At 41.6% G+C, this 27,441-nt stretch overlaps 1 protein-coding gene across 2 annotated transcripts in view; it reads left to right on the top strand.

The window, feature by feature from the left end:
• prickle2b (prickle homolog 2b) overlaps window positions 1–27,441 on the top strand; it is a 95,483-nt gene that overhangs the window by 23,487 nt on the left and 44,555 nt on the right. The window contains exon 1 of one of the 2 annotated variants that reach the window (XM_047149322.2): window positions 16,824–16,847. The exons of the other annotated variant lie outside the window; for it this stretch is intronic. The gene's annotated coding sequence lies outside the window, so the exon portion shown is untranslated. Of the gene's footprint in view, window positions 1–16,823; window positions 16,848–27,441 lie in introns of those variants that run through there. 2 annotated transcript variants of the gene reach the window in all.

Here is a 27,441-nt window from a genome sequence, read left to right as displayed (position 1 = left end):
ATAAATCACGTTGTAGAATTGTGCATGTTTATAGAGTTGTATCGTGGCTTTCAAGCAGCTGAATGGCCTATCTTTTAGGCTAGTGATGCTAACATGCTAATAATCAGAGTTTACTGTTCACAAGAGATTATTACAAAGTAAAGCGAACAGCGAATGCACTCGTGGACGTCCTCATAAATCATTATGAGCAAAATCGTGTGTGTGTGTGTAGCAGATAAACAAACTGAAATCATGATGTCCAATAAGATGCTAAGAATCAAATAAGATCCTGCAAGATAAACTGAAATTCCTATAGGATTTATGGTATTTCCTGTTTGCATTGATTTATATTCTAGTTATTTTCTGCTCGAGTGTGCTAATGCATTCAGTTTGACTTTTTCCAAAAAAAAAAATTTTTTATTTGCAGTCACATGACCTTCATTTCTTATTTACTCTCACACCTACTAGAAGAATCACCAACGATGACTGAGTTTTATGTATTCGTGTGAATATTGTTTACATTACTGATCATTGAGATGAACATTGCTAGGAAAAAGGGAAAAAAACAAAAACAAAAACAACAACAACTAAAGAGATTCCCAAAAGTTTCCCAAAAGCATTGTAAAGTTCAAATCATCTCAACTGCTAGAGAGAGTGTATTCACGGTCAGTCTTGCTCGACCATTTAACAGTGCGTTTGGGGAAACCAAGCCCAGATCAGGAAGCTTAAAATGCTCTGCACGGACTCTGAGTGAAAAAGTGCGGCTTGTTTTAATAACATCGTTTTAGCAGATATCCCATCCCATAAGAGCGTTTAAGAGCACAACTCTGGCAGAAAAAGTGCTGCAAGCCAGCTCACTTTGTCTTGGCAGAGTTTTTTCCCTCTCCTGTGTGAAGTCCAAGTTGCACACAGGAACCGTAATGAATAGAAAAGCCAACCACTCTGTCACTAATATGTTTAGAAAATGGAATTAGAGTGAGGGGCGGAACCCCAGTGGGGCACCAGAGGGCTCTTACTTTACCCTCAGTGTGGTTAAATCCCCGATCTGAGGAGCATCCAAGGTCAGAGAGTGGTGCAGTGGAGCGTTGTGTGATTTGTGTCGATGCTAATGCTTCTCCCATATGGTGCCAGTAGAGACTGCCAGAAAGCTGCATGTAGCGAGGGGGACGTACATATTCTTCGTGTCTATAGAAACTTTTTTTTTTTTTAAATAGAAATGAAAATAGTTTGTTCTGCATGTGACATGTGGAGATGACTTATAACCGTCTAGATTTATTTCTTTTCAGATGGAAGGTTTGGTTAGCATTAAGACCAGGCGAAACTGGTCATGACTAAAACTGAACTGTATGCTTTTAAAACTGATCTCTAAACAGTCCTGTGTCACCTAGGAGATTAATTGTAACTCTTTTTTGTCACTTTTTACAATACTGTGCACTCTTGGGGACCTTCAGGCAAATTAATGGCCTGAAGGTATATATATATATATATATATATAAAAAAAAATTTTCGTCGCGTTGGAATTTTTTTTTTTTCTTTACATTTTGGTTACGACATATGGGGCAGGGTTAAGCTCCTCCCCCAAGTTTTACCTTATAAATGTGGGGAAATCCTGTAACAATATTATGAAATTTATGACAAATTTGACCAAAACAACAACCCAGACAGTTTCTCAAGAACGCTGCTTTCATAGGCATCGCAAATACTGCGGCGGAATAATATATATATATATATATATATATATATATATATATATAAATATATATATATATATTTTTTTAAGCGTGTATTATTTTAGGCATAAAACACTTCGAAATGTGCTGGAAAAGAATCCATGACGGAGAAACCGTTTACCCGAACGTGATCATTTTCCCATAACATTCTGAAGTGTGTTTATTCCTTTTAGGCCATGTCAGTTTTCCAACATTTACCAGTGTTTTATTTAATAAAGAATTAAACATCACACATCCATACATGTACATATCCATTTACAGTTCCATTTAATGTTGTGGAATGTCCGTGTTCCTGTTATCACTTATCGCGTTCCCTCCCAGACCTCTCATAAAGCTAATGAGACAGAAAATGTAGTGTGTTAACAAGAAACCAGAACGTCTTCTATCCTGTGGACTTTACCGTGCCAGAAACCTTGAACGAACAGTTTTACCTCTGTGTGTTACAAAGGGGATGATACTGGAGACTCTATCCATAAATGAGAAATAAACGTCTCATAGAAGTGATTTGGAATGAGTGCATTTAATATAAACTCAACAGCTCTGTGGTACAATCTTCAATCCATCCATCCATCCTGCTTATCCTCTACAGGGTTGTGGGGGATCCTGGAGCCTATTCCAGGGAGCTCAGGGCACAAGGCCAGGGACACCCTGGACAGGGTGCCAACCCATCGTAGGACACAATCTCACACATCACAGACAATTTGGAAATTCCAATCAGCCTACAATGCATGTCTTTGGACTGTGGGAGGAAACTGGAGTACCTGAAGGAAACCCCTGAAGCACGGGGAGAGCATTCAAACTTTGTGCACAAAGGGCAGAAACAGGATTCAAAACCCAAACCTCAGGGGTGCGAGGCAATCATACTAACCACAAAGCCACCGTGCCCCCATGGTCTAATCTTATTTAAAAAGAACAAAGTGGTACTGTATCTACTGTTGAATGTGTGAGCAGCCATGTTGATCTGATACCATGTGCTGAACTTGGGGTTGAGGACGCTTTCCCAAGTTTCAGAGTAGAAATTCCAAGTTGATGGGGCAGAAATCCCAAAGTCAAAGGCATTACTTTCCTGTTTGGACTATAGCATTGTTTTTCAGCAGCGACGGAGATAAGAGGTTAGACAGCCTGTTGTCTTCGTGAAACCTTGAAGCGCAGATGGTATCAGACCCTTGGCTCCGAGTTTTAACGCCAAGCCGATTGGAGTCGCTTTATTAAACGTCACATCTAATTAGACCACCTCTGCGGCCTTCTGCTCGCTCCCGAGCGTGTTCGTGAGCTGGGCTTTGAAGTAGTGTGAACGCTGGCCTCCTGATGAGCACAGAACGGTCCCGTACATCATGTCCTATACGTTTGGAAGGTTGGTGGTCTGGAAATTAACACCTCAACAGTAGCAGCTTCCCTCGAGAACATGGTTATATCTCTGTGTGTGTGTGTGTGTGTGTGTGAGAACAGTTATAATTGATGTAGTGTGTCAGAAATGTTAATAACGTGTATGTGAATATGTGCGCATGAGCCCCAGTTACAAGTGGTGTGAATTAGCTGGGTAATTGCTAGCGTTGAGGCCAAGAGAGCCTGGGGAGAGGGATTTCGGGGTTGACCTGTTGCACATACACACACCTCCATGTCTTGTGTTTTGTTTATTTGTCCTCATGACTTTATTTGCATCTGTGAAATTTTAACCTTTTGTAGTGCAAAACATAATGTAGTCCTGCTCCAGTTTAACAAGCAGCGATTTCACATTGTACATATGTCTGCAGAGTTTAGAAGGTACCTCTCGGCTACAATTAGCCACGCATGGGAACTGATTTTATAGTGTTTAACTTTGCTCTCGTTTGATCGCGTGCTCCGGGAGAAATGCTGCACTTAGTTAGGACTTGGTTCTGTTTTTGCCTGAAGTGGTACACCAGTAAATATCTTCAACTGCCATTATTATTTTTGAAGTGGGCTCATTTTAGCATTCAGCATACGTATCCATAACTGGATGGACTGCTCTGTAACCAGTTATTACTCCTGAGTACTACATTTCCTAAAATCCACTTCTTTCCATTTAGCCGATGTCCCTTTCAGCTCCTGAAACAGCTGTATACTTGAAATGTGTTCTGTCCTGGGTAAAGTGTTTGTCAAATGCATTTTCTTGCAGAAAAAAAAAGCTTAGGAAAAATTTGGAGGCACTCGTTTACAGATTGGTGAGAAGTATAAAAGCTCAGAATAAGTTTTGTTTTTTTAAAAAACTAGTTTTCAAAGTAATTCTGCATTCAGACATTTTTAAAAAACAAGATTTTGTGATTTTCCAGGTCATGTTGTGAGAACACTGTTGCTAGGAATTCCCGACAGAATAACACGGTAGCTAGCTAAGAACTGAGGCTAGCGCATGCTGTAGCTGTAGTCTTTCATTTAGACCTTTTTAAAGACATTATGGTAGTGAAAATGAGACAGAACTGTCAGGAATATCAACATTTCTCTCAGATGTGTTGGAAAATCAGTAAGAAAAGCCTTCATTAGGCTAGAATTACACTTAGCGTATTTATAGCTGCTAACACATCTTTTAATGGATCGTGAGAATACTATTGCTAGGCAACTGACAAATATGGACACTGAGAACACAGTAACTAGCTAAGAACTGAGGCTAGCGCATACTGTAGCTGTAGTCTCTTATTTAGGCTTTGTACAGGTTTTATGGCCGTAAAAATGACACAGAACTGTCAGGAATATCGACATTTCTCTCAGATGTGTTGGTAAATGACTAAGAAAAGATGTCATTTGGCTAAAATTACACTTGGCATATTTACAGCTGCTAACTGAACCTCTACAGTGTGTATTCCACCATATATGTGGGTTAGGACATGGACCTAGAGAAAGAAAAGTAGTGGGAAAGAGAGAGATTTGACCTCGTGCTTATAATCCAGTGAGGTGACTGAAGGTGAAACCAGTAGCTGTGATCCCTCATCCATATTCACTCCCTCCCTCCGGGATGAACCTGATGAGTTCCAGATAAGCTGAGGAATAGAAATTAGACCTCTTGCAGACAAACGGAATTCTCTGACAGCAAGTATCTACCTGTATATTTATAGTTCTCCTACCATTTTGATAATGGCCACATGCCTATAGCTGGCCTAAATGCATAAATCCTATCAGGTAAGGAAGCTGGCTTTTGACCCTACTTTATAACCCTTGACCTTGGAGTTCTCATTAGTTCCGCTCCAGGTCGTCTCTTTATTTATGTGTTGTGTATATAAAGGTGTAGTTTTAAATGCTGATTTGATAGCTCAATTCTCAGTACCGTCCCAGATGATACACCAGCTCATCATGTGTTGATGTTAATAAATGTGCCGTGTTGATTTGTTCGTTAAGTTGCTGAAGCGATAAGGTAAAATATTTCTTCCCTCTACATACATCTTTTTTTCTTCACTCTCTGTCTCTCTCTCTGTCAGACTCAGCCCCCCCCTCCCGGGCTACGCCTCCTCCTTTGGAGGCACATCTGGTTTGCACATTTTAGACAGAACCCATGTAAAGTGCAGTCTCTTTCCCTTCTCCAAATGACTTCATCTGTTCTGGTGACCCAGGGGATCACGGTGTGTTCCTCCTCTGAGGGTCTGAGGCTCTTTCAGTGCTTTAAAGCTAACGCTTGTATTACTTTCCTGCTTGGTCTCTGATCACATAAAACAATACAAAAACAATAATAAATAAAACCAGCAACCAGAACTTTTATTTTCTGAATCATCCCTACGAGCATTGAAGGGGTTGTGGTGGCTTGTCGTGGGTTGACACCTTACTTAAGACAGTTTGGTGTGTTTTTTTTGTTTGTTTGTTTGTTTTTTGTTTTTTAGCATTTAAAAAAAAAAAAAAGACATTAAATTTTAATTGGAATGGAGATTGTTATACTAATGACCATTTTGCACAAAAATCTAATTTTCCCTTAGAACCTTATATGCATCCCCCTTTCCCCCCTCCTCTAATCGCCTTTATGAAATGACAGAAGTAAAGTAATGGTGTCGTATAATGTTCATGTATTATTTGCTTAATTTGCAAAAATAAAAGATTATTTAAAACGTATGCGAAAACAAAACCTCATCATTGACCCATTCAGTGCAGATATTAACAAATAAATAAACGAATAATATTATGGTTACAGTCAGTTCTGGATGTTCTGGTGCTGATGAAAAAAATCATTTGTGGTCAGCAACTGGAGAAGCATGGTGGGGGAGGAAAGGCACGATGAACAGGAAGTGGAAAATACTGTTTTGAAATTCAAATATGAAAATTGTTTCCTTGCCTCTCCCTGGATAAATTTAGAAATCAATCTCTTTTCCTAATGGCTTTTCTGAGAGCAGAACAGCTTCTATGTCTTCACGCACACATAAAACAGGCATGGTGATATGGTGGATAATAAAATGTCTTGTTTTTTGTTTTTGTTTCAATCCTTTTTTTTTCTTGGTCTGGAGCCCTGGCCTGGATGGTGATGAGATTTTTAATCTATCGCTCTTTTTTCCATAAGGGAACCAATGGCTTTTTTTTTTTTTTTTTTTTTTAATGGAAGCTTCCGGATACATTCACGGACAGGATTGAATATAAGGAAAGGTGACACAGAGGCACTTGCATCCATTGAGAGCACAAGACTTTCTGAACTGGCCTTTAACCCTGAATCACACGCTTAATCACTCTCTGAAGACGGGCCAGAGGGGGAGACAAGAGGACAATAGAATAGAGGAGAGATGCTAGAAAAAAAGGAGAAAAGAGTAGACAGATAGCAAATGGCCGATGCGCCGACCCACACTTATCGCTGCCATCTGCCCGCATAGCGCTATGGAATGACGCCGATGAACTCATCCGAATCTGGTCTCCAGAACACAGCCACAACTCACCCTTGATGAGACCATATCTCAGACATGATACGGACCAGAACTTGTAATCGGCCCGAGATTAAAATGCAGCACAAACATTAGATGTGGTTGGTTGCATTCGGGACATTTCTGGCCTAGATTCCAAATGTTAAGGAATCCCTAAATGCTTAGAGTTGAGATGCTTTCAGGACACAACACACTTGATCTTGCTAAAATCGTCCGGGAACCGACCCAGAACTGTCTGCCATCTGGAATATATATAAACTGACGAGAGTGGAGAGGTAGAAGAAAGTGATGGAATGAACCTGACTTTGAGCAATTTATTCAAACGTGGATGAAAGGGAAAAAAATGTGCTTGGATTTCGTAACCCTAAATGTAGCCTTTGTATCTTTTTCATAATACTTGAGTGTTCTGCAGATTATTCTGAATTTCCACAGCAGATAGTGCTGCTGCTGAACAGCTCCAGTGTTGTTGATTTTGACTTTGAGGTCAGGTTACTTTCTGTACTATCTCCTCATGTTTTCCCATATGGGTTTCCTCAAAGTTCTCCTCTTTTCCACCTACCTCCCGAACACATTCTGATGGATGGTTTGAATACACTGAATCCCCCCGAATGTGTGTGCGTGTGTGCATGGTGCCCTCTGATGGACTGGAGTCCCATCCTGGGTGTATTCCCACCTCGCATCTAGTGTTCCTGGGATTGGCTCCAGATCCACCACGATCCTGACCAGGGTAAAACACTTACTGAAGAATGAATGAATGAATGAAAATGAGACCATGTTAGAAAGGATTTAATTCTTTCTTATGTTTGGTTGCATACTTTTAATGATGTTTGACTTCAAGCAAATTAATAGTTCTTTATTTGGACTTTCGGACTATTAGAATTAATAGTTCTTTTAATGGGCTTCGTTAGCATCCGTCACCGTGAGCCAAACCTGGTGCTTGAACCTGCTTCCGGAGGTCCTTGGCCATTTCTAGGAGCAACTTGGATTCCAGAGATACCATTTTTATTAATCTGTGATTTGAAATCGTGCCATACAGTGGATCTTGATAGGATTCTTTGTTTTAGAAGAAATTGGCTTCTCATCAGCCAAAGCAAACTTTCTTAGCTCTGCCTCTTTTTTTTTTTCCCCCCATAAAAGGAATTTCAAAACAGGGGCTTGGGAAAGAGGAAGAGGAAGTTGTGTTCGATTGCAGTTCACAGGAAATACAAGGCTATAAAAATTCTTCCTTTTTTGCCATGTAAACCTAAAATCTGCTTTGGGTTTCGACTAATAAAATCCTGGAACGTTTCTTGGCTTTTCAGATCAGTAGGCAGTTCTTTCTTAGTTACTTACTCACTGTCCATCAAATAAGGTGGACAGGAATTAGTATTAAGTGAAACAGGAAGTAGCAATAATGGGTGAAACGGGAAGTAGTCATAGTAATAGTGCAAGAGATTCCTTCAAATATCACTACTGGCGAATCGCTGCGGAGCTGGAACGGCTCTACGGGTCTGAGCGACTTTTCCAAACTGCTCAGCTTCTTCTCCTTTGAAGTGTATTTCTGACTTTCCAAACCTGTTTGGAAGGGAATAACAAAAACCAGGTTTAATTAGCAAGCAGGGAAAACATAGCTTTCTGAACCAGCTCCATTTTTTTTAATGTAGCGTTTTGGGTTTCGACATTTCAAATCCGGTGTTCTACCCGTCACGTATCGTTTCTTGAGCTCTGGTTTGATGTTTTGGCAACAGAGGCACTACAGTGGAAATGCACCAGGAACTGAATCCCAGACTCAAGTTCCACAAGTTAATTTTCTGGGCTGAATTTCCTTGGAAAAATGATCTGATTATTATCTGAAATCATGATACTTTGACTGGATCGTCAGAACTTTTCATGCTTTAAAAGTTCCCCCTCCTTTAAAGAGAGAAGGTTGTGCGGATTCTGTGTCCTGCTGCCAAAGCTAATAATTCTATCCCCTAATTCTGAGCCAAGAGCAACGCCTTGACAGACCAGTTACTAAATACTGCAGTAGTACAAAGAGAATAGTGGATAGACTTTTAATAAAGACGTGACTGCATTAGCTGCTAATTGCTTTTCTGTTGTTTGGCCTGGACCGGGAAGAGCGTGGGGGCGGCGTCCGGGACACGAGTCGTTCTGGAGAAGCTGTGAAAAGGAGACCGGGATTGTGTTACGGCTTCTTTCTACCTCTTCCTGCTGCTGTTTATGATTTTAATTATTAAACCAAGCTCATTCATGCCGATCCACACATGTTCACGTGCGAGACACGTGGGATGTGCTGAGCCGAAATGCAGCACACGCTTCAGGAAAACAAAAGGGACTGAAGTCTGTTTTCCAGACCAGACAGCTGATGATGCTTTGTTCTCTTCTCAGATGTGTCTCTCTCTCTCTCTCTCTCTCTCTCTCTCTCTCTCTGTCGTATGCTCATTCTCTTTTCCTCACTGTCTCCCCAACATATATATATATATATATATATAGACAGACATCTGCTGGAGTGGAATTGGATTCCAGGGAGTCCCTTGTGGCCGCCGCTTAATGTGTCTCCTGACATGGAGACTGGAAGAGAGAATAACAGAAGCAGGGAAAATGGAGGGGAGAACAAGTGATGGAGGGAAGGAGGAGGATTCCTTCCTTCCTCTGGTCTCCTGGAGGAATAAAATCCAGCGACGCGGAGCTGTTGGACACGCTGACACCGGCATCGTGAAGTTTACGCGGTGCTGTCAGAGAGAGGATTGCTTCTTTCCTCCAAGCAGTTAGACTTCATAAAAAGACTTGCCAGTCCTCTGGAGTGCAGTTAATGTCCGTGTTTCCTTTCTGCTTAGGCTCTGCTCTTTCTTTTCCTTTCCCTTGTCTTTTCCTCCTCCTTCTTGTACCCATGATAAAGGATGTGACTAACGCTGCTTCATGTGCATTCAGAATTCAGAAAAAAGGTTAAATCTAGTACCCTTGAGGGTTCTTTGGTTTGTCCCTCAGGGAGAACCTTACACCCCAGGACAGAAGGTTTGTCTTTCACTGAGTTGCAGTCCTTTAGAAAGACAGAACCATTAAACACCCAAAGAACCCTTGAAGAATGCCTTTGTTTAAAGACATGGCACAAATGGAGCAAAAATGGTCCATGGACCACACTGGGTAATTTGCTACCATTAGAAGTTTTTGGACCAAACCGAACTTGTCTGAAATTATCATCAGATTTTCAAGGTTTGGTAACACGGAGCTTGATGAATGTAATTATAGCTCTCACAGAAATGGTGGAAATTGGCCCGTTAATATCCAAGCCGAATTTATTACACCTAAATTAAATCAGAATTTTGTCTGCTGGACCAGTGGCGCCAATAGGAAGTCTGGGCCTCCTGAAAGGTTAATTCCCCGGGTTGTGCACCCCTGACCACTTTTTATTATCCAGGACAGTTTATTTCCTAGGGTTACTTTTGTACCTTGGAATCGTCCGCAGCTTTTCACCCCTGGCTGGACCTGCAACTAATATAAATTCTCCTTTATTCGAATCCGTCTGCTCCACTTTCCCGCATTAATATACAGTTTGTGATATTAATACTCCAAATTAATTATTCATAAGCTTGAATCTTGTGTTCTCCCAAGGGAGGAAAAGCTATTTATGGTTTCTGATCTCATCTGCATGGGTGGAATCGATACGTGTATGGACTATCGGAGCTCGGCTTGGTCCCGTCAATAAAAGGCAATAACGGTTGATTGATTGTGCCACAGTGTCACACTGAGAGATCTCTCAGAGCAGGCGCTGGGTGTGTACGTGGGTTAGAAAGACTCAGCGTGAGACTCGCTGAATAGGATGACCATCCCAATGAACCGTCCCCATCCTGCTCCATTTTATGGCAAGATCTAATTGACTCCTCCATTGTTCTGGCCTCTTGAAAGGTTTTGTAATGGAACCATGTGTTTCTCATCATTGGGCCTGGAGAGGCTTCAGAGCTGATGAGCGGAATGAGCGTTGTTGTATGTTTACACCCCGAAAACCCACAAAGCACTTGAGCAAGAGGAGAAGAATTCTTCTCGTCTGCTGAGGCAACACGTCCAGCCTGCAAACTAGCAGTTCTCTTTTTGACGATATTTACCAGAGGACAGGCGGGATCACTGTAACTGTTCTGGTTCATTTAGAATGAGGTTGTGTATAAAAGGTTTTTTTGTTTTGTTTTGTTTTTTGTCCTTTTCCAGTAACGTGTCACAGAAGTAGGGCAAGAATTTCTGACGTCTGTTATCATTTAGGGTGCAGTTCCTCTCCAGTAGTGAATCAGCACTGTGGACTTTGCTGTCCAGACAGGATTTCTCACACAGAGATGTCTGAAAGATTCTCCGAGTCATCATTATGACCTTTTGGCTTTAGTTTGAGCTTTAACTTTAAAACTAAGCTGGAGGGATTTGAGCACTAAATGAATTTCTCCAGAAATCCCTGATCCATATGAGCAACGAAGTCGAAAGTAACCGCAACGTTTTTTGAGAGACATGAAGAGAAAGCTGCGTCCAATTTGAAACACGGAACGAGGACAGCAAGAGAGAAAGAAAGAGAACGGGACAGGACGCCAAGCTTCTTGAGAAAGCAGGTCGTGACCTCTTGGGGCTTTTTTTTTTCTTTCCCCCCCATCTTTTTTAAAAAGCACCACTTCGCTTCTATAAGCAAAGCTAGTCCTACTCCGCTAATAAGCTTTTCATCCATAGGTTAAGCCTGACATCCATTTTAGCCTGATTGGCAGCTCAAGTGAGAGAGCCTTGATCTCTGTGTTGTTTGATTGGCCTGCTGGGACCTAGAAGGAGGTTCATCAAGACTCTATGATTGGCAGATTGAAGATGGGATTAGCCCTGCACCCCCAGGAGATATTCTGTTTAGAAGGTTTGGATGGTTTAAAAAATTAAAAAATAAAAAAAAAACCCGAAAGGGAATTGATAACATACAACCAAGTAACTGAACCAATTCTGGACGTGTTATAAAATATTAAAGCTTCTATCATCTTTCCCAGTGTGACGTGCTATACGTAGTGTACTAGCCATGGTTGTGTTTATTAGTCCATTAAGGCTGTGTTTTGGTAACGAGCAAAGAGCGTGGAGTTTTCCGCTGAGTGGCATCTTCATCACGAGGGTAAACAGATCGGAAACATCTGTCAGAAAGTGGGTTTGTAATGTTTTTCCTTGTTCTCCTTTTTATCATCCAATTTTCTTTTTTTCCCCCCATTTCCCTTTATTTTCCCGTGCCGTGATCAGAAGCATCATCATCATCGCCAATGTCATCAACATAGCCACAAGTCGTCACATCATGTGGAGCGTTTGACAAATGAGTGTTTACATTGGTTTCGTATTTGAAAAGCATTTCCCTTCCATCTCTAGACTGTTTGTTCTTTCCTTTGTCTCTCTCTCTTGGCCTTCTAGTTTCTCCTATTCCTCTGTCTGCGATCTTGGCAATGAGCAATCAACAATACAAACCGGCACTGCATAGCGTTCACCATCCGGTAATTCATCCTTCTTCTACCATAGCAACTTGCTGGTGCTAACAATTGTTTATTTATTAAGGAACAATGCATTTGTATCCTTTTTTTTTTTTGTCATTTCATCTGTTTACCATTACGTTTTAAAGTTGTGGAACATCTGTAAAGGACGTTCCTGTTGTCACTTATGTTGTAACGGATATAAACAGTGGAAAAAAAACCAACATGGCTGAAAATTTCATTTTGAAAAATGAGATTGAAATGAATCAATACCTTCTGACCAATCAGAATCAAGAATTCAACAGCGCTGTGGTGTTGCGTGGCGAGTTAGCTTGCGGCGCACCTAGCTACATTTCACTGAAGACTAGCATTAATGTAACCTTGGATGGTTATTGGGTCCTTTTTAATAGGGAAACCATATTTTGTAGAGTTCCCCATAGAACCTTTAAGGGGTTTTCCCCCAGAAATACAGAACGAAGAACCTTTAGGGTGCTAGATGAAGTATTTTTTTTGAAAGAGTGTTGCTTTCCCCATTACCTTTCAGCACCATGAACTTCTTCAACTGTTTGAGAACGTGTTCAGCTTGCCTTCAGTGTTGCAACTTCCTCCCTAATAAAAACCAGGCACACACCTCACACACACACGCGTGCACACACACACACCGCAAATTACAGAGTGGATTCTGTAGGCTTTACCATTAGACAGGGTCCTGCCAAGCCGTGAGAGATGTGTGCATGTGTGTGGCTGCTGGTGTGTGCACAAGTGTGCATTCATGCACGTGTATAGTACAGTGTGTAGTCTTTCTCTCTTGGCCTGATCTCAGGTTGTGGTTTGAGACACTCTGTTTCTCTGAAAAATGAAAACCGTGGCCTGTTGAAAGGCTGTGAATCGAGACTTGTACCCTGCGTGAGCTACGTATTCGCCGCAGCAGCGGTGAAGGCGTGAGCACGTGGTGGTTGACACGCTGCAATCGCAAATGAGATGTAACCGAACACGAATACGTTGTCAGTGTTGTGTTCTTAACAAATGCAAATACAGATACAAGTAGGAGGTAGACTACTCTGGTTGTTTGTTTGTTTGTTTGTTTATTTATTTATTTAGAAATCGTTCGGTTGAGATTAGAATTAGAAGAAGAAAAAAAAACTACTTTAGGATCCACCCACTACGTGTTTAAATCCGGATACGGATATTTGGAGCACTAAAGCAGATATAAATACAGATAATGTCCCACACAAGTCAAAACCACACACTACTCGGCTTCTGTTTAGCGAGGGAAGGGATTATGAGCAATTTTTTATTTATTTATTTATTTTATTTTTTTTAAGAAGCAGAAATTTTTAAGAAGCCGAGTCTTCTTTCTAGCAGTGTTATTACTGACAGGTTTGGGAACCGTCTCAAGGCCTTCGATTGTGCGTATAAGATGTCCGTGAAGCCCGACTCTGAAACCACCGGTGGAAAGAAATGACTTTAACAGCTGAGCATATGATTTTGGAGCGTCCCTGACTACCTCCATCTGTCTCAATGTATCGCTCACGTTTTTCATAGAAGAGATCAGGAAAATTGCTTTTGATCCGTGGATTTCGAACCAGGTTAATAACAAAACACAACGTCTAACATGTCAAAAAGGCCCTTGGCGAATTACTTTTCCTAGCCGTGCTTCACGTGTCCGATTTCATTGTCCGGTTTCGATTGCGTTTTTTTTTTTTTTTTAAATAAAAAAATGGATCCTATCTTGCTCTGTTGCGGTCTCTCATCACAGATCCCTGAGGAGAAAAGGGAAAGCGGAGTGGTTTCTCTTTCTCGCCCTCTCAATCACAGCCTATGTGGTTGATAGATTATTCTTCTGCTTTGACAAAGTAAATTCATTACATTGATGGGTCAAGAAGCTTTTAGGAGTATTTAAGTGATATCCCCTCCGCATACCCCACACCCCTTTTCTCTCTCTCCTGTCCCTGCTTTCCCTCTCACTAAGGGATGTCGAATTGATGGATCACTTCAATTAACTCTGACATAAGAAGGGATGAAATAGCAAGGATGTGGGAGGAGTGGAGAGAATGCTTCTTTTTTTTCCTCTTCCGTCGTCGTCTCTTCTTTCTTGTCCTCCCTTATGTTTAACGCCATCGGACGTGCGGGAAGATCGGTTTCTTGAAGCTTGGGTTCAAAAGATCCGCTCTGATTCGAGTTATGGAATACTTTTATTACTTTAGCTAATGAAGTACATGATATTGCAGAATTAACGGTTTCATTTACTCTACCATACTAACATGAATTGAAGCTAGTGAACCAGAAACCAGAAAAACAAACATAAATGGACGCTAGCATGGGTTGGCACGATGGTACATCGGGTAGCGTCAACACCTCATGGGTCCCTGGTTTCCTCCTGACCTCTGATTACTTCAAGTGTACACATGGGTTTCTTCAGGGTTCTCTGGTTTCCTCGCAAAAACATGCCTTTTGGTGAATTGCTAACTCCAAACTGACTCTGACTCTAAATCTGTATTCCTGCCTTGCACCCAGTGATCCACCGTGACCCTGTCCAGGATAAATCGCTTACTTTAGACAAAATTGACAATAGCAAGAACCACTTAGCCTCTCTGAAATGAGCGAATCATAATGAGCCATAGAATCATCTTTGAGTGAAGTATCGAAATGATTCATGACACAATATGCGTCCAACGTTGGCAATTCCATATATATATATATATATATATATATATATATATGACCCGCCGTCCTCTGAAAACCCATTGAGAGAGTTTGTGTAGGTGTTTGAGGCAGGTTGCCTGGTATCCAGCCCACACATAACCATGTACACAGCCATGCACGCAGCTGAAGAATTTTTACTGCATTTGGCACAAAACAGTCTCCTGCCTATATTTCTTAACCACCTAAATAAGGCCATTGTCACTTATTAGTCTCATATGGGCTCATACTCACAATCGGCATACTCGGGAGTTTCGGGAATAATCAGCTACTATGAGCGTGCTCAGACAGGGCTGACCTTTTCCGTGGTTACACTGGCAGGCTTCTCAAATTTAGATGTCCGCACAATTATAATAAGACACTGAGACCTATTTTCCTGTCAATAATGCAAACGCAAAAACAAGATCGTGGCTTTGCCGCATGTAGGTGTGGCAGAAGTATGCTTTGGATTTTCCTAACTATCGGCGCAAAAACGGGTGCACTTAGAATGAATACGTTATCAAAAGGTGTGCTTATGCTGTCGCGATATACAGCATCGTCAAATTTACGCCAATTATTCCATTTGAAGTGGATGAGCAGATGTTTACTCGTATAGTGTTCATTTCTAATATGTCAGATTATTATCAAATCGAGCAAGTGTGGTTTAGTTTTGGTCAATGTTTATTTAACATTTTGTAAGGAGTCTCCAGTGTCGCAACGTAAGTTTTTGGTCGTGGACAAGTTTCATATAGTTTTCACTATGAATGGGTTAAAGGTATGAAGTGGTGTTCTTGGTAAAGAAAACTTGTAATTGTTGATACATTGCTGTGGTATAAGCGAGTACACAGTATTAATACTCACGCGTGCGTAAACTTTCGAACTGGTTCATTTGTGTAAATTCAGTTATTGTTGTGTCTTGTGGACTATATGTAAACAGCTCTTATGTGAAATGGCTTATTCAGGGCAATACTAAACCATTTTGCAGATTCTGTAAGGGGTATGTAAACTTATGAGCACAACTGTATTTCTGGTTCTAAAAATTGCAACTAAAAGTGAAATAATAATAATAATAATAATAAGGAGAAGAAGAAGAAGAGCCTTAAAGACCTTGCTTGGCATTGTTGGATATTTATTTTGCCATTACGTGTAGATTTAGTAGTGTTTAGCCTCCGATAATGCTGCAAGGCTGGTTCGGGGCAAATATCATTAAACAGGAGAGGTACCCCCTGGAACATGTTTCCAATATGGGGAGCTTTTCCTGCATTTCGATGTCGTTCAGGGTGAATTGTTGTTGTGCCGGTAAATGATGGGGCCTGGTGATTATTGCGTTGTGACTCAGCTCCTGTGGTGCGTTGATCAGGAGGTCCGGTGCGTAAGTGCACGGCTGTTAAAGGAGTCGTACTGTGAGCTGGAGCTGAAGTGAAAGCGCGTTCATATGGCTGTGATGAATGACTGGGTCCCAGTGGCGCTTGCACGGATTGGGTTTCATTAGTTATTTTGAGAGGGAGGGAGAGAGGGTGGTCGTTTTTGGTTTTTTCTCTCTCCTCTTTTCTGTTTGACATCCACTTGCAGGTCCCTTATTTTACTGATTTATGTAAGATGTTTTTGTATTCTGTGGTATATCAGACTCACTCTGACACTTGTCTGGTCTTCCTTTACTTAATCAGGAGTCCACTGCACTGGTCCTCCATTTTCCTTTCAAAGTGGACACTCGGATCAGCTGCACTGTGATTGGCTAGGACCCTGATGGTACAGAACATAGGGGTAGTACTCCAGAAGGGGTTGGTCATGGGGGAACACTTAGAGGGAAGGTACAAGGAGGGGGTAGTTTGATGGCTGTGGTGAAGGCATTGGGAGGTGACTTCAGTTCTACATTTACACCCACTAAGGCCACCTCAGTTCGGCTTGCTCTGGTTTGGGAATCTCGGAATCTGTCCAGCCCTTGGTACTTCCAGATTTGCCATTCATCCAGAAGTGATGAGGGAATTTCTTCCTTGTCTTGCCTCTCTGGTTTGAGCACCACTTGCCCTATCCATTTCTTCAGAGCAGGTTTCTCCCATTAAGGAAAAGTGAGAGCTCTTGCCCTGAACTTAACCTTGATTCCTCAGTGGTGTCTGCCTTTTGAAATCCAGTTTAGAAAATCAAGATAAGCTGGGGGAGAGGAAGTGGTAAGTAAGTTCCACAAACTGTGTAAAAGCAAAGTGTGTCATGTAGCTGACACGTCGATTTCTCTGAAGCCTGCTGACCAGTGTAATGCTTTTCTTAATGTTTCCCATTGCCTGCTTTGCTGACTTTGCTGCCTCTAGGGTATGTGCTTGACTATTTGCTCATGCTGACCAGTTCTGTCCTGCGTCCAGTTTCAATATACACTCTGTTGACTTGGCTAGTTTAAGAGTGTTTGCTATGGAAAGTGACATTTCTGTCTCGAACACCATCAGCACTGCTAAGATAAATGGCCCTGCGTGAAGTTATTTTCTTGTGTTCTGCCATCCGTCCTGGTTTTCTGATTAGGGGATTTATGCCTCAACAGAGTTTTAGATCATGACTAAGAGTAAGAAGACGGACAGCCGAGAGTGGGAGAGCACAAAAGGAAAAAAGCTAAAGAAGCGTGTAGACAGCACCCTGCAATCTCAGCTGTTGTGATTTAGGCTGCCTGACAACACACAAATCTTAAAGGAACTCTCAGCTGTGCCGCATGCCTACCCCTCCCTCTCTTTATTTTTAACACCAATGCTGGATGTGGCCTTCACTACAACAGGGCAGAACGAGCTTATTGTCTCTAGATATACAGTGCTATATATTGTCAGTGAGTCTCATTGACAGAATGGTATTGCTGGGGGGGGGGGGGGGGGGGGGTGTCAAACGAGCAACTAGCAGACTAGCTTTACTGACAAGATTCTGGTAACGATCCATCATGATTCGAAACTAAAGGCCCTTTTAAAATTTTTTTAAACCATGAAATAGTTCATAAACTATCTGGAATGAGAACTCCAGTTTCTGGACAAGTTCCTGGTAAACCAACTGAAGCAACCAAGACTGTTAAGTGAAAAAACAGAAGTAATGCAGATGGCATTACAATTCCAGTATGCAGATAGAATACAAAAAAACAGTGTGGAGAAGGTTGAGATTGATCTTTACAAGCTCTAATTCTAAATATTAATACAAGTTTAGAAACTAGTTTTTTTTGGTGGCCAGGAACTACTAGGGTGGACCTCCCCAAGCTGAACATCACTGGTTGGTTATACTCAAGCTTCACACGGTGACCAACCACAGTTTTGTCAAGCTCCACCCCAGTAGTTCCTGATCACCAATAATACCTACTGTGGAGCAGGGACTAGCAAGGTCCCTCGAACTGTGGCCCTGGCTTCCTCTAGTGGAACAATCTGTAAAGTTATTAATGTCCTGGGTTTCTGAAAAGGTTCCTCTGTCATGTTGTAATGGTACAAAGTCATAACCTTTGAGGGTACCACTCCAAGGACAAACACTACCCTGTACAATCTAGTTAAGTACCTGTTTACCTGGCCATTTTGGTATACCAGCCCAAATCATTCATTGCTCGTCTAGTCTGCCTTTCACCCTCTCTGCAGAGATATCCTTGCTTCAGCACAATGAATTCATTATGCAACCAACTTGATAATTGCACATTTGAGTAGCCCGAGGAACCAAAATGCACATGGCATCTGCAGGACTGTAACTGAGAACCACTGTACCATGGGAGATCACCCACCCAGTATTCCTTAGCTCCAGTTCTAATTAAACACACCTGATCCAGCTAATCCTGGTCTCTAGAAGTTTTATATAAGTGCCAGGTGTGTCCGATTAGGGCTGGTGTTAAACTACAAGGGGGTCGACCTCTGATTGCCAGCAGTGGGCAACCTGCTTTTGTTCCTGCCTCCTACCTGGGTCTGTTTGCTGTTGGCCACCTTCAAGGTGTGTGGCAGCAAACCTGTATAGAGTTCCTGCCTCATGCGGTACTGGGGCAATTTATCAGTCATAGATGGCTTGTTGTCTTTGAGTGATGTCCTTGAGTGAGTGACTGACTGAAGGCTGGACATATTTAGCACGACAGATTGTGACAGTGTATAGCCTACCCTCCATGGATCTTGCTGTCGCAGACAGGCAGTGACACAGCTATCAAAGTCACCCTGCATCTGCAGACACACATTATCTCCACACTTACTGCCATTCTATAAGAGGAACCTACAAATCATGGCTAGAGGACAGAAGATAGAAGAATGAAGTGGCATTGTAGAGAACCAGAAAGACCGAAGAGCAAGAACGATGAAGTAAGAGTTTTGAGGCAAACTTCACACAGTTGCAGGATTAGTCCATTGACTTCCTTCATTTTGGCATGCTGGCCAAACCATGTCCACCTCCCTGCTGTGTACCACCCACCCACAAACACGCGTGCATGTGCGCACGCACACACACACACACACATACACCTCCTCCCCCGCTGCTTTCTCTATTTCCTGTTTGCTCTGCCGGAGCCAATTGATGCTCAGCGTGCAGGTCAGTGACGGATCCGGTGACATGCTGGGCCATTTCTCTCTATGGCTATATCTTTTATTGGTGTTTGAACGAACACACACACACACACATATGCACACAGTAGCACATAAAATATTTCTCTAAAGGCAAGGGGTAGGTCATAACTTCACAACGATCACGGCATATTTATGCTAGCAGGACTAGATCTTCTCCCTGAATGTTCTAAAAATGGCTAACATTGGAATATAAACAACCATCAACTGTATAAAAAAAACAGGAATAAATAAACAAACTCTCAAACGCTAGCATGTGAAAAGAGTTCTAACTGGAGTGTCTAGAGAAGAGAAATTGTGCTTTTTCCTAGCCAAAAGCCTGCTACCAATTCAGCTAATTAGCAGGTAGATAAATTTATAAACCCTGCTAAGCCAGATGCAGCAATGCTAAACAAATATTACAGCTCAAGTAGATAGCTATAACTTCATTTTCTTATATAATGTTGGAGTGGTAAACAACATTCCAATCACAAGATTATGTGTTACATTATTTAACGGTTGAAGCAATGTTTGCTTAGTTATCTAGCTAGCTAAAGTGTTGGTGAAGATGTTAACTGTAACTGTAGGTGAAAGGTCATTGGTGAAAGATTGTATGGTATTTCATAGAATATACATGGTTTTGTTACTGTTTGAAGTAAGTAAAGTTTATGGCCATGCTTGTTTTTGGTGCTTTTTTCTTCTGCTCAGTTTGGGGCTTTACATTATTACTAATCCCGATGCTTTTTCTAATGGCTAAAACGATGTATTCTACTGTTTTAATACAGTACCACTATTTGTATCTGTATCATTTTATTGATTTATTTAGTGCTACAAATACTCAGATTTGAACTGAAAGTGCGATCAGATATCATTTTAGAAAGAATTAGCTTTAAAGGTGCTACTTTGATGCACCATTACAGAAAATTATAGCTTGTGTGAATAGAGAAACTACAAATATAACCTTTAACATATCATTATTGCCGTTCAATAGTTGCCAGTATCTACAGCTAACTTTTATCCCGTTTTTGTCTTCAGTGCTTCCCGGAAAGATTATGCTCTGAGAAAAGAGCTTTGGGAGTAAATTGCCCTGGCTTTAATAGAAACTGGTGTCTGAGGTATCAGATTGCATTGGGCTTTGACGGGACTCTCCCTGTCCTGCACTCTTCCCTAAGAGCCAGGCTAAGAAATGAGAGGAGAACGGAACAAACCGGCCTGTCACTTATACTCCCTCGCACACAAACACTCACACACACTCACACACTCCGCAGACAGGCTCGTGACACTCCTCGCCTTGGGAACTGCCATTTCGAGTCCTCAGTCTGTCAGATATAAGTGCTCTGTCCATTGTATAAGAGAGAGAAATAGAGAGAAACACAAAAGGATGGTGCCGGTCTTAGAGGGTGGGGGGATTATTGAGAAAAATTTTAACCCTAAATCTATGTGTTCGCTCCCTCACACACATTTAGGTTTAGACTTGGTTCTTATGTCTTTCCAGTAGCAAAGATTCATGATTTATTAAATCTAATTAAAAAAAAAAAAATCTAACCATCGAATTCAATTTGATATTTTTCACAAAATGAATAGTCAATTTAATATTTATAAACCCATTTCTAATTAGTACAAATATCCTGTAAACGTGACTGCTTGTCAGCATTTACATAGCCCTCCTGTCAGTCTTTTTAAAGACACGCCCATTCACTCTGCCCCCATCTCGGTGTGTCTGCAAAGGAGAACATGGTGGAATGCGGCAAGCGCCAAGCGCAGCCGGATACTTTTTCTGCAGCCAAAAAAACCACTATGTGCATCTGAAAAAAATGTATATAAATAAACACAGTAAATCCACAAATATTACTGCTGAAGTGGATGAATTAGGCGCTGAATTAGCGAACAGTGTTAGTGAGGGTCAGCTGAAAAACCCATGAGAGCTAATTACAAGGAAAATCGCTACAGCAAAGGCATTCTAGACCATTCTTTCAAATCGGATTAAGCCAAATTTCACACGTTTATAGGTTTATAACGCTACCAAGTAGGTGAATGGCCGAGTGAGCAAAAGCACAGGTCAGGCTAAAATGTTAACGCTGTGACCCATCTGTCTGGAATCTCCACTATTCTTGACTAATGCATCTTTAAATTGGATTGTACAGAGCATGTTCAGTCTGAGCCTCGCACATATTTTTCATCTTTTTCACAGACATCATCGGATGCCAGAAGGTCTCGCGTGTCTGAGTGGGAAAGATGTGGGGTTCTTTTTTTTTTCTTCTTTTTTTTTTTCTTCCAGTCTTCTTTCACGAGCTGTAGATGCTTGCGAGTGTTTTATTGTACTTGAATTGAGGAAGTTTGAGGTCAGTGGCGTGCGGTGGATCGTTAATTAAAAGCCGAGTTAGTCGAGTTAATTAAAAGGTGAGTTAATTGGGTTAATTTAAAGGTGCCGTGCCTTGGCGTGTTTGCTTTGTTAATTGGCTTTTTTTGCAGGTCTTCTGGTCCTTGATGTTTCAGACGAGAATGATGGGAAAGTTAAAGCACACACACACACACACACACACACAGTATGCACATACAAAGTTTATGTACATTGCATTAGCGTGGTAAGTGCCTCATGGAAACTTTTGAGGTCGGTGCAGCTCTCTTTCGGAGCCTTCTTGTGAGAAAATACAGGGCCAGGTCGAGAGCCTTGGCAGCGAGCATTGGATCTAATCAGTGGGTATAGCACGTGTGTTTGTCGACGGCTGAGGTCGATGACGATCGTCGATCATCTCAGCGCTCTGACATAAGCGCTAAAGGCAACCGCTTGCGGCCTGGGGGTCGTGCGCTAATTCTAATGTCGTATGTCATTTGTCGAGTTTGAGAGAGCCAAACCCAAAGGCATGTCCCATATCAGCCTCGGATGGAGAAAGGAAGATTTAAGATCTCGGTTTTTGGATCTGACGTTTTCATTTCGACGGCTGCTTTACGATCAGTCATTTTCTTTATGCTTCTTTTGGCCGCTGCGCTCAAAATCCAAACTGACCTAGAAATAACATTCTTACCCAATTTAAACTTCAAGCACCAGAAGATCTACAACAAAACGCTCGCCAAATGTTCAGGCAGTGAATGAAAAAAAAAAAAAACAATAATACATCCATGACACTACACAGGCTTCTCCCATTTTATTCATCAATCCTCTGCCCTAATCTGAACCGCTTCACTTTATTCACCCCAAGTGTTGAGAGAGCGAGAAGGAGAGGGCGTGGGAGAAGGGAAGGGTGACGCACGATTTGGGAGTAACAGCCCTCCTGATGCTGTTCAGATTAACCAAAAGACCCCTCGCGGAGTGTTAATTCTCCTTCCTGCAGGCCTGAACATGAGGGAATGTGTGTCTAGGTGTGTGGGTGTGAATCAGTTTACAGTGTTGCTCTAACCTGTGTCTGAGCTCATGAGATCTGATCTAAAGGTGCTGTCTGATTAAATAGATGAAGCGAGCAGGATTAAGGCTGGGCTGAGATCAGATTAAAGAGAAGCACAGCCATAGACATGAAATTTTTAGGATGTGACCGTATTAAAATGACTTTTTCTTGGTTTCTGCAAAGAACATCACATTTCATATCGTTTACATTTAAATCTTCATAATTTACCCCAATAATTTGACCGGTATTTCCTTAATAAATCCAAATGTCTTGTAAAATTTGTTGTAAAATTTAGTTACAAAAATATCTTGGCCACCTTTCTCGCTTACTGAATTTAGCACACTATAGTAACCTAAAGTAGCTAACCAGTGTTTGCAGAGAAAATTAAGCTAAGCTAAACCAAGCTTACTACTACTTTGCTTAGCCAAAGTTCAGCTAGCTAATTTTCTCTGAAAACATTAGCTAGTAACTGATGTCAGCGTGTTCATGGGTCTAGCATTCCTCTTTAGCCAAACATGGGTAGCTAGTTAACTTTGTTAAGTTTATCAGGTCCATTTCTCTGCAAATATTAGCTAGTAACTGACGTTAGCTGGTTCACGGATCTAGCATTCATATTTAGCCAACTTAAGATGGTTGGTTAACGCAGCTAAGTTTATATAGCCAATTTTATCTGTAAACATTAGCTAGTAACTGATTTTAGCTTGTTTATAAATGTAGCAATCCTCTTTAGCCAAACATGTATAGCTAGATAACATTGCCAGTTTTTCTCTGTCGATATTTAAGCTAGTAACTGAGGTTAGCTTGTTTATGGATGTAGCACTCCTATTTAGTCAAATCTAGGTAACCAGTTCGCTAAGTTTAGCTATCCAGTTTTCTCTACAAGTATTAGCTAGATAATGATTATTGGAGCACTTACTGTATTCGTATGGATGCTAACTGTCTATCTAGATTTTGTCATGTATATTTGACACATATAGGTCGAGTTCTCAAATTTTATTCGGATGTAAAATTCCAACCTTACTGGCTAGCTAAACTTAGCGAAGTTATCTAGGTAGAGCTCCTCTCATATTAATCCGATGATTCAGAGTCAGGCAACGGTTACAAAAGCAAGAGTTCCACACAGGAATAGCAAGAGCGTGACAGACAGCAAGTAAAGTCATTAGGAGGATCAGGAGAAACCGAGCCAAAAGAGCGGGAGGCGCAGATGGAGCGATGAAAGCAATGTGGGAGAAGGAAAGGATGATGGGAGAAGAGAAAGCGAGCGTTGGGAAGGTTGCCAAGCGAATCCAGAGGTGATGAATGAGCCTATAATTAAGTGCCTCTGCTCTGATGCACTCTCTGTCTCGCCGAACCAGAACACTGCTCTATCACATCAGACGAGTGAAACCAGTAAAAACCCAGACGTGGTACAAAAGCGTGGCTTTGGCGTCCTCCAACAGCAACACCCACCAGATTAAATCAGCGGAGGTGTTTATGACGGCGATGTGGCCAGTGAACACCACAAAGAGGATGGAGAGGAGGAAACCAAGACGCAGTGTGAGAAACGCAGCTCGGCACTCGGCACGTTTCGCTACCCCGGCGTTTCGGTTTTATCGGCAGGGGTTTAGACCTGTTCGAGATTCCAGACAGCCGTGTAACGCCGAACTCCGATTAGTCATTTGTGTGTTCTCATTGCTGGCTTTGCAAAACTACACACCACAGCATTGTTGAATGCTCAATTCTGACATTCTATAACAGCAGCTCTGACGGTAGTTTATATTAACGTGCTTGTCGTAACGTGCTAGCGTTTTTGTAGTAACACACAGACTCGCATGAAGGACGCTTCACCTAAACGAAATAGAAGAGCGTGTCGTCATTGATATGGTGAAGTTTTATGAGAGGAAGTGTTTGGTAGGAGTCTCCAGTGTCGGTGCTTTGCAACAGTCAGAGGTAAAGATGCGCGGTTGTTCTCCATGGGATCGTTTGGAGAGCTTTGCACGTTATGGGGTCTTGTTAACAAAACAAGCTGGTGGGGGGTTTTTTTGTCTTCATGATGGAACAAAGAGAGGCTGGTAAAGGAACAAAGGTGTTTTGTAGCTGTTAATGAATTAGTGATAACTGGAACTTACTGTTTCATGGCCGATCCACAACAGTAAAAGTAACACTAAATGGATAAAAAGTAGGAAATGTTATTCTTTGAAAAATTTATAATCATTTGGCAAACTGCTGTGGTATAAAAGGAATAAATTACTTAACGTTACTTCTGTTTTAGGAAAATGTTGAGGATCCCAGAATATGCCAGAGTCTGATATGCAAATTCAGGTCCTGATTTTCGAAAGGGGGCGGGTTTGTAGAGTATGAGGAGTTTCTAATTAGCATATTTATCAACTCTGGGTTTGTTGAAGTGCAGGGGCTTTTTAAGTTGATTATAGAAGCATACAGAATATACATAAATTATGATGTTCAAAGCAAGACTTTCAATTTCTCAATTCCCCCCCCCCCCCAAGCATCTGTGAGAGTCTCTTCTTCTTCCTTCAGCGTGCCAGTTCAGGACACAACAGTTGGACCAACATGTCTGAGATTTACAAGGAAAACACAGAGCTGTCCAAAACAGTCTGTTCTCTGAGTGGCACAGAATCCTTCTTTGGCCTTAGAAGGCCTCGCTTAGGTTTGTTTATCTTCCTTCTCCACCAGCCTGCAGTCTGTGAAGTGTCCTTTCAGCATATGTGCCAGAACTGAGAAGCGAACGCCGTGTGTGTATGGAAAAAGACTTAGTGTTTCGTGGGCGAAGTTGGTATGTGAAATGCTGTGCATTGCAGAAATCTTTTTCCCAGGTTGACATTACTACAAAATGTTATGATACACATTGTACGCTGGAAACACAAATATAGGAAAAAGGTCCGGTCTAGAACCCTTAAGAAACCCGCCTGGCTGTCTGAATCGCTGAATCACTGGGTCACTGGCTGTCTTCAAACGAAGACTGAGGACCCACTTATTCACTAAACACTTAAGCAAGCACTAAACCTACTTTGGGTGAAGAAAAAAAACCCTTCACTAACATTTTAGCTTAATGGTGTTCTTAGAACTTGGCTTATTTATTATAGCAAGAGCTGTTCATAAAGCAGTTTTGTAAGTGGCTCTGGAAAAAGAGTAAGTGTTCTTCACATCCTCCATCACCATAAAAAAAATTAAAATAAAAAAAAACCTCTTTGCTATCCAAAGAATCCATGAGGAACCATTGCATATTTGTAGCATACTAGCAAGTTCTCATATATACATGTGACAAATTAAAGGAAAAACCAACATGGTGTGTTAGTGAGGTGTTGTAAGCTCTCAGAACCGCTTTATCGCACCTTGAGGTCAATTCTACAAGTTTCTGGAACTGTACCGGAGCAACAAACACCATTTTTCCGGAATTGGTGTTTTGACGGTGGTGTTGAACATGTCACTCTAAGATCTCCCGGTTGAGATCGGATTGACGACTTGCATCATTTTCACTCTCATCAAACCATTAAGTGAGCCCTCGTGCTTCGTGCTTGGGGGTGGAGTCATCAGGGAAAAGACCACGCCCATACTTGGATTTGCTTGGCTCTAAAAGAGCATGTTTAGGTCGCCCATCTTTTTGTCTATATATATTTTAATATGCATGAAACGCTCATGCGTGTGTACGCTCTCCATAATTTCAACGTCTCAAGCTCGTTATGGATTCAGTTGAAAGCATATCATTCGCTATTCAATAACGGTGATGAAACTAATAGAAAAGGCATGTAGCTACATGAAGAAGGAAAGTATGTCTGGACCTGCCGGTGTTTTATGAGGTTTAGATTCTATACATCGTCTTTAACTTGTACCAAAATCCCCATGTCATGCAGGCTTTACGAGTGAAAGCCCCGATGTTATGTTACGCAAGCTCTTTGGCAGCAGGAACCTTGTCTAATCTGAACATAGATCAGATTCTGACTTCTCGGGAACACTCTGATACGCACCATGACAACACAAGTCCAAACCTGGCCCTCTTCCATTTCACCGGCCACGCTTTTAGAAATGCAAAAAGAGACCGAAGGAGAGAGAGAGAAAGATTGATGGCTCCTTACACAAACACTATGGTATTTTATTCGTAACTATGGTTATGTTAAAAGTGTATATGAGTACTAAACTGTGGTGCTTTAAGTTAGCGGTGTTTATTACATAGTTTTACTATGGGGTCATGGTAACTGTGGGTCCTCAGTTATACTCTGTATATACACCCACTACATTTTTAATAGTAAAGGAATGTCAGACATGCTATAGTGATCAAGGTATACTTGGTTTTGCTCGACTTTTTCTCGACTTTTTTTTTTTTTCTTCTGTCTGGCAGGAAGGCTGAGATCTGTCAGACTAGACAGGACCAGAGACGGAGAGTCTGTGTGTGTGTGTGTGTGTGTGTGTATGTATGGCCATGCCTGTATTGTTTTGTTGGTCTTGCTAAGCAGGTTTGGAGCTCATTAAGCCGATGGTGGTGGGGTTGGTTGGTTGGTTGGGGGGGGTTTCTGTAAAAGTGTAGCGTCTATCCAGTGGGACTCGGCGTCTCCTCTGTGCACCTAACTGACCCAGATCCGTAACTGTGTGTGCATGTAAACACTGTATGGCACGCAGGTTATAGTTTGGCTTGATTGTACCCTGACATGTACGTGTGGGAAGCCCAGGGTTGCGCTCCGTGTGTAATCTCATTTGAGTGTAACTAATTTCACACTTGCGCTGCAAGTTTTATATATATACATACATATATATATATATATATATATAGGCAAATTGCTGTGACAGAAGAGGAATTTTCTTATAATCAGTCCGTACAGGATTTCAGAAAGTTATTTTATTTGTGACTGTCGCGTGCGAAA

Source organism: Ictalurus punctatus, chromosome 21 (assembly GCF_001660625.3).
Source record: "Ictalurus punctatus breed USDA103 chromosome 21, Coco_2.0, whole genome shotgun sequence".
NCBI classification, from domain to species: Eukaryota; Metazoa; Chordata; class Actinopteri; order Siluriformes; family Ictaluridae; genus Ictalurus; species Ictalurus punctatus.
This window is presented reverse-complemented; position numbering and strand designations above follow the sequence as displayed.